This window comes from Macaca nemestrina, unplaced genomic scaffold (assembly GCF_043159975.1).
Source record: "Macaca nemestrina isolate mMacNem1 unplaced genomic scaffold, mMacNem.hap1 Scaffold_53, whole genome shotgun sequence".
NCBI lineage: Eukaryota > Metazoa > Chordata > Mammalia > Primates > Cercopithecidae > Macaca > Macaca nemestrina.
This window is the reverse complement of record NW_027257706.1, coordinates 371,149-380,606: the sequence shown is the minus strand read 5'-3', so window position 1 is coordinate 380,606 and position 9,458 is coordinate 371,149.

The window sequence follows — 9,458 nt, the reverse complement described above, 5'->3', positions numbered from 1 at the left end:
TAACCCATAGCACAGCAGTTGCATTGCAGTCAAACAAGGAAATGTGCTGCAGCTTACAAGTCCTTTACAAAAGCCTTTTATGATGCCTCTAATTACTGTGTACATGTTTTGTCGCCCAGGCTGGAGTGCAGTGGCACAATCTCAGCTCACCGGAACCTCCACCTGCCAAGTTCAAGCAATTCTTCTGCCTCAGCCTCCTGAGTAGCAGGGACTACAGGCACGTACCACCATGCCTGACTAATTTTTGTATTATTAGTACAGATGGGGTTTCACCACATTGGCCAGGCTGGTCTGGAACTCCTGACCTCATGATCCACCCACCTCGGCCTCCCAAAATGCTGGGATTACAGGCATGAGCCACTGCACTTAGCCTACTCTGTACATTTCAATCCTCTGCCTAAAATCCCTACATGCTTCTGGTATGTGATGATGCCCTCTTTGATTCATAATCTATAGGATGTTACATCACTAGGAGCAAACTTACATAATTTCTGACAATGAAAACAACCTCAGATTATCTCAGACCCACAAAAAATTTCATAGTCACATCAGTGTTAACTTGTAGACTGCAAATGACTGATTAAAAATAAAGGGCATGCTGGGCTAGCAAGAGTCTTCATCAAAAGAAGTAGGGAAGGAGTGTCTGTTCTACTCTATGTATGTTAACGTCAGAGTGCTCTGGAAGCCCTTCAATATCACGTAAATCCCTAACAAAACATACAGTAACCATTGTAATATTTTTTTGACAATTCTAGCCAGATCTATAGCTAAGACTCTCAAGGGTCATTTATCAACTGGATCAGAGAAACTCATGTGGCCTTGACCCAGCCAACCACTGCATGAATATACGATTATTTTCCTCTGGAATTGCCAACAATACCTATTTAGGTACCTTAAACAAACAAACAAACAAACAAACAAACAAAAAAAGTAAATTTTCTTGCTCTGTCACCCAGACTGGAGTGCAATGGCTCCATCTTGGCTCAGTGCAACCTCTGCCTTCCGGCATCAAGCCATTCTCCTGCCTCAGACTCCCAGGTAGTTGGGACTACAGGCATGTACCACCACACCTGGCTAATTTTTTTTTGTGTGTGTGTGTGTGTGTATTTGTAGTAGAGATGGGGTTTCACCATGCTGGCCAGGCTGGTCTCGAACTCCTGACCTCAAATGATCCACTTGCCTTGGCCTCCCAAAGTGCTGGGATTACAGATGTGAGCCACCATGCCTGGCCAGAAAAGGAAATCTTTACTACTTGCTATGTACAAATAGCATTATCTGATTTTACCAAATGCTTTTAATCCCTGGTAGCCATGAATATGCATGAATAGATTCCCTAATACATTTACAATAAATTTCATCCATATTCTAAAGCAAACTCATTCATCTTTAACATACTCTGTGGCCGGGCACGGTGGCTCACCCTTGTAATCCCAGCACTTTGGGAGGCCAAGGCGGGTAGATTACCTGAGGTCAGGAGTTTGAGACCAACCTGGCCCATATGGCAAAACTCTATCTCTACTAAAAATACAAAAAACTAGCCAGGTGTGGTGACAGGCACCTGTAATCCCAGCTACTTGGGAGGCTGAGGCAGGAGAATTGCTTGAACCTGGGAGATGGAGGTTGCAGTGAGCCGAGATCACACCATTGTACTCCAGTCTGGGAGACAGAGGGTGAGCAGAAAATTAGAAGTTTCCAAAATGTCTTTTTTTTTTTTTTTTTTTTTTTGCTTTCTATATAACTGATTTTCATTTATTCATTTATTTGAGATGGAGTTTCGTGGTGAGCCACCACGCCCAGTGCTAATACTAATTTTCTTACCAGAAAGAAGCAACCATTTATTAAGGCACAACACAATCACACTGTCACTGTGGCAGTAATCCCTGCTGCTCCTTCTTTCGATTTCAGCTAAGACTGTGTAGCCCACAAGGCACTTTTTGTCTCAACTGAAGTACAGAGAAGGTGTCTGACAGCTGAGTCTTTTGGGAGTGTCCATGGTCTTTAGACCCACGTCCAAGATCATGTGTTTTCACCGACGTTACAGATAGACATTAAGGTTTATTAATATTATTATTGTTAGTTTTGTTGCCCAGGCTGGAGTCCAATGGTGTGATCTCAGCTCACTGCAACCTCTGCCTCCTGGGTTCAAGTGATTCTCCTGCCTCAGCCTCTCGAGTAGCTGGGATTACAGGCATGCACCACCACGTACACCACCACGCCTGATTATTTTTATATTTTTAGTAGAGACAGGGTTTCTCCATGTTGGTCAGGCTGGTCTGGAACTCCGACCTCAGGTGATCTGCACGCCTTGGCCTCCCAAAGTGCTGGGATTACAGGCATGAGCCACTGTGCCCAGCCCCAAATATATATATATGAATATATATGAATATATATATATATGAATATATATGAATATATATATATGAATATATATGAATATATATATGAATATATATATTCAAACATTCTTAAAGATACACATCTTGTAACATTCTTTGGATCATCTTCAAAACTTTTATTTAATGGTTTTGCATTGGTGAATATTTTCAGAGGATTAAGGCCTGATCTTTGCTTCTTCAAAACACAGCTTTATATAGCCTGGTACTAGATTTTGAAATTACATTTTATGAACAACAAAAACATGCTGTGATTATTTGTACCAAGGAGTTCAGTGTCCCTTGCGACGGTGGTTCATCATCGGATTAACTGAAAGAAATGGACTCATGAGTTCTCTCTTCCAGTTGGACTACATTCCTTTGCCACTTCAGGGTATGACTTTTGCGTTTTGTAGCAGGATTAAGATACTTCTTTTCTTCATCTATAAACCTATATTCAGTCAAACTATAAGACCTTATGATTAAGGTTTTAGAACTGTTAAAATCAAAGTAGATAGTGCAGAAGTTGGCGGGGCAGTGGCTCCCGCCTGTAATCCGAGCAGTTTGGGAGGCTGAGGCAGGCAGATGGCTTGAGCTCAGGAGTTCGAGACCAGCCTGGGCAACATGGTGAAACCTCGCTCATCTCAACAAAAACTATAAAAATTAACCAGGTATGGTGGGCCAATCCTGTAGTCCCAGCTACTTAGGAGGCTGAGGTGCGAGGATCACCTGAGCCTGGCAGACAAAGGTTACAGTGAGCTGAGATTGCACCACTGCACTCCGGCCTGGGGTATAGAGACTCTGTCTCAATAGTAGAATTCTATAGTCGCTATTTAATAAAGACTGCTTCCTAAGTTAATGAAAGTCATTTCTAATTCCAAGCAGTTACACAAGAGGCAGCGGTTAGGAATCATGCACATATTGATGTGTGTTGAATATTACGGAAAATTTTGAAGAGTGAAGAGTATAAATATGTAAAGCCTAAGTATCACTGTAGCCTCTTGTTAATTTAAGTTTTCAGTGTTCCTTTTTAGAAAAGAGTAATTTTCTAGGATTCCGGCTTCTTTCTTTCTTTTTTTTTTTTTTTTGGCGGGGGTCGGGGGATGGAGTCACAGTCTGTCACCTAGTCTGGAGTGGCACGATCTTGGCTCACTGCAACCCGCACCTCCTGGATTCAAGTGATTCTCCTGCCTCAGCCTCCCAAGTAGTTGGGATTACAGGAACCCACCACCACACCCAACTACTTTTTGTATTTTTGGTAGGTAGGGTTTTGCCATGTTGGCCAGGCTGGTCTCAAACTCCTGACCTCAGCTGATTCACTCATCTTGGCCTCCCAAACCAAAGTGTAGGAATTACAGGCATGAGCCATCATGTCTTGGTAGATTCAGGCTTAGTTCTATAAGAAATACTATATTCTTATATTTCCTGCATTGGCCTACTACAGTGACTAAACCACAAATTGGAAATATAAAAATAGTCATCCAGAACATAAAAAGGGTAGGAAAATTAGATGTTATCACAGACCTAGTTTACGATGTGAAGAAATTTTTTGGTTTGGTCAATGTCGGGTGAAAGAATATAAAAAGAAACTGTTTTTTACTTCTGAATGAATACCCAAATTAGGAAAGGCAATAATAGGTTCTTCTTCCCTCATTTTCTCTAAAATCAATTTTTTTTTTTTTTTTTTTTTTGAGATGGGGTTTCGCTCTTGTTGCCCAGGCTGGAGTGCTATGGCGTGATCTCGGCTCACTTCCACCTCTGCCTCCTGGGTTCAATCAATTCTCCTGCCTCAGTCACTCAAGTGGCTAGGATTACAGGTGCCTGCCACCATGCCTGGCTAATTTTTTTTTTGTATTTTTAGTAGAAGTGGTGTTTCACCATGTGGGCCAGGCTGGTCCCAAACTCCTGACCTCAGATGATCCACCCTCCTTGGCCTCCCAAAGTGCTGGGATTACAAGCGTGAGTCACTGTACCTGACCAAAATCAATTTTTCTGTGTGCAACTTGCTTTTTTCCATAGTCATCTCAATTTCTACTTCCAAAGATATTATTTTATAAGAAATTTACCCCTAAGTAACAATGTGATTGAAAGATTCAGTCTTTTTCTCTGTCATCCCAATTTTATTCTGATTTAAATTTATCTGAAGGAAAAAAAAGCCTCACAAATGTACTTTATATAATGTTTCTTATTAACAATATATTTCCAAGGAACTCTATCCTTACTGTCTTTTACTATCGTTACTGTCTTTTAGTTAAAAGTTTATCTTCAAGATCATCCCTTGAAAAAAAAACACTTTGTGGGCCAGGCACGGTGGCTCATGCCTGTAATCCCAACATTTTGGGAGGTTATGGTGGGTGGACCACTTGAGGCTAGTTCAAGACCAGCCTGGCCAACATGGCAAAACCCCATCTCCACTAAAAGTACAAAAAACTTAGCTGGGTGCGGTGGTGCATGCCTCTAATCCCAGCTACTCAGGAGGCTGAGGCACCAGAATTGTTTGAACTTGGGAGGTAAAAATTGTAGTGAGCCTAGATGGCACCACTGCACTCTAGCCTGGGGAACAGAGTGAGATTCTATCTCAAAAAAACAAAAAGAAAGAAAGAAGGAAAAAAAATTTTTTTTCAACAACTGTTTCATCTCACCTTAAAGATTAAGGAAATATTTATTTCATAATTATATAATAATTATAGATGACTCTCTGATCTGGTTTTGGAGAAGATCAACAAGCCATATGACCACAAACAGTAACTTAAGACAAAAATTGGTCTAAAAGAATTTGAGGTATTGTAATCCGTTTTCTAGTAACAGCCATGTGAATTCTATTTAGCCTAGGTCACATATAAATGGCACTTTCCATTTTCATATTAATCTATTTGGAAACCCTAGCCATTATTCTAACAAAATAAAATAAAACAAAATGAAATAAACTCTAGGCTGGGCACAGTGGCTCATGCCTGTAATCCCAGCACTTTGGGAGACCAAGGTGGGTGGATGACCTGAGATCAGGAGTTGGAGACCAGCCTGACCAACCTGGTGAAATCTCATCCTTACATTAATAGAAAATTAGCTGGAATATGGTGGCAGATGCCTGTAATCACAGCTACTTGGGAGGATAAGGCAGGGGAATTGTTTGAACCCAGGAGGCAGAGGTTGCAGTGAGCTGACATCAAGACATTGCACTCCAACCTGAGCAACAGAGTGAGACTCCATCTTAAAAATCAAAAACAAAACTCCAATACAACTATATTTATATGACAGTGAAACATTCCAGTAAAAGTTATTTTAAATACAAAAATCCTAATAATCTCTTATGGATTCATTAAATTTTCACTGGTAAAACCTGGAAGACAAAATGTCATTTAACTTTACATTCCTTTAGAGCTGGGTTTCTGAAACTGGACACTACTGACATTTGTGGCTGGATAATTCCTTGTTGTGGGGGACTGTCCTCTGCAACAAAGGATGTTTAGTGGTATCTTTGGCCTCTACCAACTAGCTGCCAGCAGCACCCACCCAATTGTGACACCAAAAAAGACCTCATTAGACACCGCCAAATGTCCTCTAAGGGATAAATTCACCCTCTGTTGAGAACCTCTCATATTTTCCACCATTTTTACTCTACAGTAAAGTCGCCTCATGTATCCACTAAAATTCTGAAGGAAGTACACAGGTTAATTTTTTAAAAATTATCTTTAATTAAAGAAGACTTAACTTAAGGCATCATACTGACATCTACCGGCTTGGTACTAAACTGTACATTTGACATTTACTGCTTTTTTTTTTAAAACCCTCAAAATTAAAAGCAATGTAGATGTTATTCTGGGAAAGTGGAAAAATTAATTGAAAGCAGTAACATTGACATCAGGATAACTAATATTATGTAAAGTCTAATGCATACAAGAACAATACTAGTTCTCTATTGCTTCTTTCTTTCTGATATACTGTCTTTTGGATAAACTGAATTTTTTTTTTTTTTTTTTTAGATGGAGTTTCACTCTTATTGCCCAGGCTGGAGTAGAGTTGCGTGATCTTGGGTGACTACAACCTCTGCTTCCTGGGTTCAAGCGATTCTCCTGCCTCAGCCTCCCAAGTAGTTGGGATTACAGGCACCCACCACCATGCCCAGCGAATTTTTGTATTTTCAGAAGAGATGGGGTTTCACCATGTTGACGAGGTTGGTCTTGGACTCCTAGCCTCAGGTGATCCACCCGCCTCAGCTTCCCAAAATGCTGGGATTACAGGCATGAGACACCGCGCCCAGTCTAAACTGAATTTTTTTTTTTTTTTTTTTTTTTTTTTTTTTTTTTTTGAGACGGAGTCTCGCTCTGTCACCAGGCTGGAGTGCAGTGGCACCATCTCGGCTCACTGCAAGCTCTGCCTCCTGGGTTCACGCCATTCTCCTGCCTCAGCCTCCGAGTAGCTGGGACTACAGGCGCCCGCCACCTCGCCTGGCTAATTTTTTGTATTTTTAGTAGAGACGGGGTTTCACCGTGTTAGCCAGGATGGTCTCGATCTCCTGACCTCGTGATCCGCCCGCCTCGGCCTCCCAAAGTGCTGGGATTACAGGCGTGAGCCACCACGCCCGGCCTAAACTGAATTTTTAATGAATGCTTTTAGAGACTGATCAAATGGGATTTTTTGGTGATGAGTAAAAAAAAAAAATTGTTTCCAAAAACTTGCAAAAATTAAGCATCATGCTATTTTATGATTTTGACTGAAATTTTGACAGATGAACTAAAAATTTTAAAACCTAATAATTCTATATATAAAATTAAAAATTTCTATGCATTTCAATAAAAGAAATTTGGTAATTGAATACTACAGTCAATTAAACTTACGAATTTTATTGGAGTTAAAAGTATAACAAAGTTCTTCCTAAAACAGTTTGCAACGCAAAATTATTTCACTCAAGGAGTGTTTAATAATTTGAAGGCTAGGAATTACAAGCAATTTTCAAAAGCAGATACTCACATTCATAAAACTTTATACATCATTTGAACTGAAAGACATTTATACTACTAAAATCAAACATTCACCACCTTCAAACATTCTTATATCATGAGTTTTATATATTATTTAACACCATTCCTCATCACTACATGGATTTTATCATACACTTGTACCATTCTCCTTGGATTTTTGATATTTGTCTTCACTCTTTACATTATTCTATAAGACAATAGAGAAGGAAAAAATACATTCTATTAGATTGTCTTAAATGCCACTTAGATATTAGAGTACAATGGTATTCAATTTGGTATTTATATATTTATATATTATGTATTTATATATTTATATTAATTTTAATATCTTAAAATTAATGGTGACAAAGCATTTACCTCAATTCTGCCTGAGAATAAATGGGGTCTAAAAATGCAGTGAATGGGGCAGGTGTGGTGGCTCATGCCTGTAATCTCAGCACTCTGAGAGACCAACATAGTCAGGCTGCTTAGCCCAGCAGTTGGAGACCAACCTGGGCAAGATAGTGAAACCCCATCTATATAGGAAATAAAAAAAATTAGCTGGGTATGTTGGACCACACCTGTAGTCCCAGCTACTGAAGAGGCTGAGATGGTAGGATCACGTGAACCTGGGAGGCAGAGGCTGCAGTGAGCCAAGATAGCGCCACTAACAATCCAGCCTGGGCAAAAGAGCAAGACCCTGTCTCAAAAAAACAAAAGAAAACAACAACAGCAACAACAACAGCAACAAAAACTCAGAGAAGTGAAGTGTATGGTTTAGTGCAAACTTATACTCTGGATTAAAAAGAAATATAGGCCGGGCGCGGTGGCTCAAGCCTGTAATCCCAGCACTTTGGGAGGCCGAGACGGGCGGATCACGAGGTCAGGAGATCGAGACCATCCTGGCTAACACGGTGAAACCCCGTCTCTACTAAAAAATACAAAAAACTAGCCGGGCGAGGTGGCGGGCGCCTGTAGTCCCAGCTACTTGGGAGGCTGAGACAGGAGAATGGCGTAAACCCGGGAGGCGGAGCTTGCAGTGAGCCGAGATCGCGCCACTGCACTCCAGCCTGGGTGACAGAGCCAGACTCCGTCTCAAAAAAAAAAAAAAGAAATATAAATGAAATTTGCTTCAAGAAGTCTGTACACTTAAATCATGTTGACATTCCAACTAAGTTTGAGTAAAACAACACCCTTTGGGAATCACTTTATTTTTTTTAAGATGGGGTCTCACTCTGTTGCCCAGACTAGAGTGCGATGGTACAATTTAGACTCACTGCAACCTCTGCTTCCCAGATTCAAGTGATTCCCCTGCTTCAGCCTTCCGGGTAGCTAGGATTACAAGGGCCCACCACCATGTCCAGCTAAATTTTTTTGTATTTTTGGTAGACATGGGGTTTCACCATGTTGGCGAGGCTGGACTTGAACTCCTGACCTTAGCTGATCCACCTGCCTTGGCCTCCCAAAGCGTTGGGATTACAGGCATGAGCCACTGTGTCTGGCCTGGGAATCACTTTTGACTAATCTCAGTAAGGACAGAATGTTATCATTATTTGCTTTTAGAATAATTGCTAAGAGCTTAATAACATGAAAATACATTTAAAACACCAGAGTTAGATTTTTAAAACTATGAAAATGTTAAAAGTACAAAATTTCTCACCTTCTTGAGAACAGTGTGGATTTCATCCATTACTGATTGTCTTATTCAGTTAGTTTTCAAATTGTAAATTCATGTCTTCCGAAATCTTTAAGTTTTCTTGTAACTGACGAAGGTCCTTTTTAACTTCTCTGAGTTCAGCGGAGAGGCTTTTGTTGGAATTCTCCAAATTTAATATGGCTTTTTCATCTTCATCTGTTTAAAAAAATCCAAAAATTAACATTTTACTCTCTAAAATTTCCAATTTAATTTTGATGTTAAAATATTTAAGCTATGAAAATAAAAGGCTGATAGAATTCCGTAAAATGGCAATATCTGTCAATTTCATTAGTAAAAAAGCACACTGCAATATTCATTTCATTTATTTATTTATTTACTTTTGAGACTGAGTCTCACTCTGTTGCACAGGCTTGAGCAAAGTGGCACAATCTTGGCTCACTGCAACCTCCGCCTCCTGTGTTCAAACGA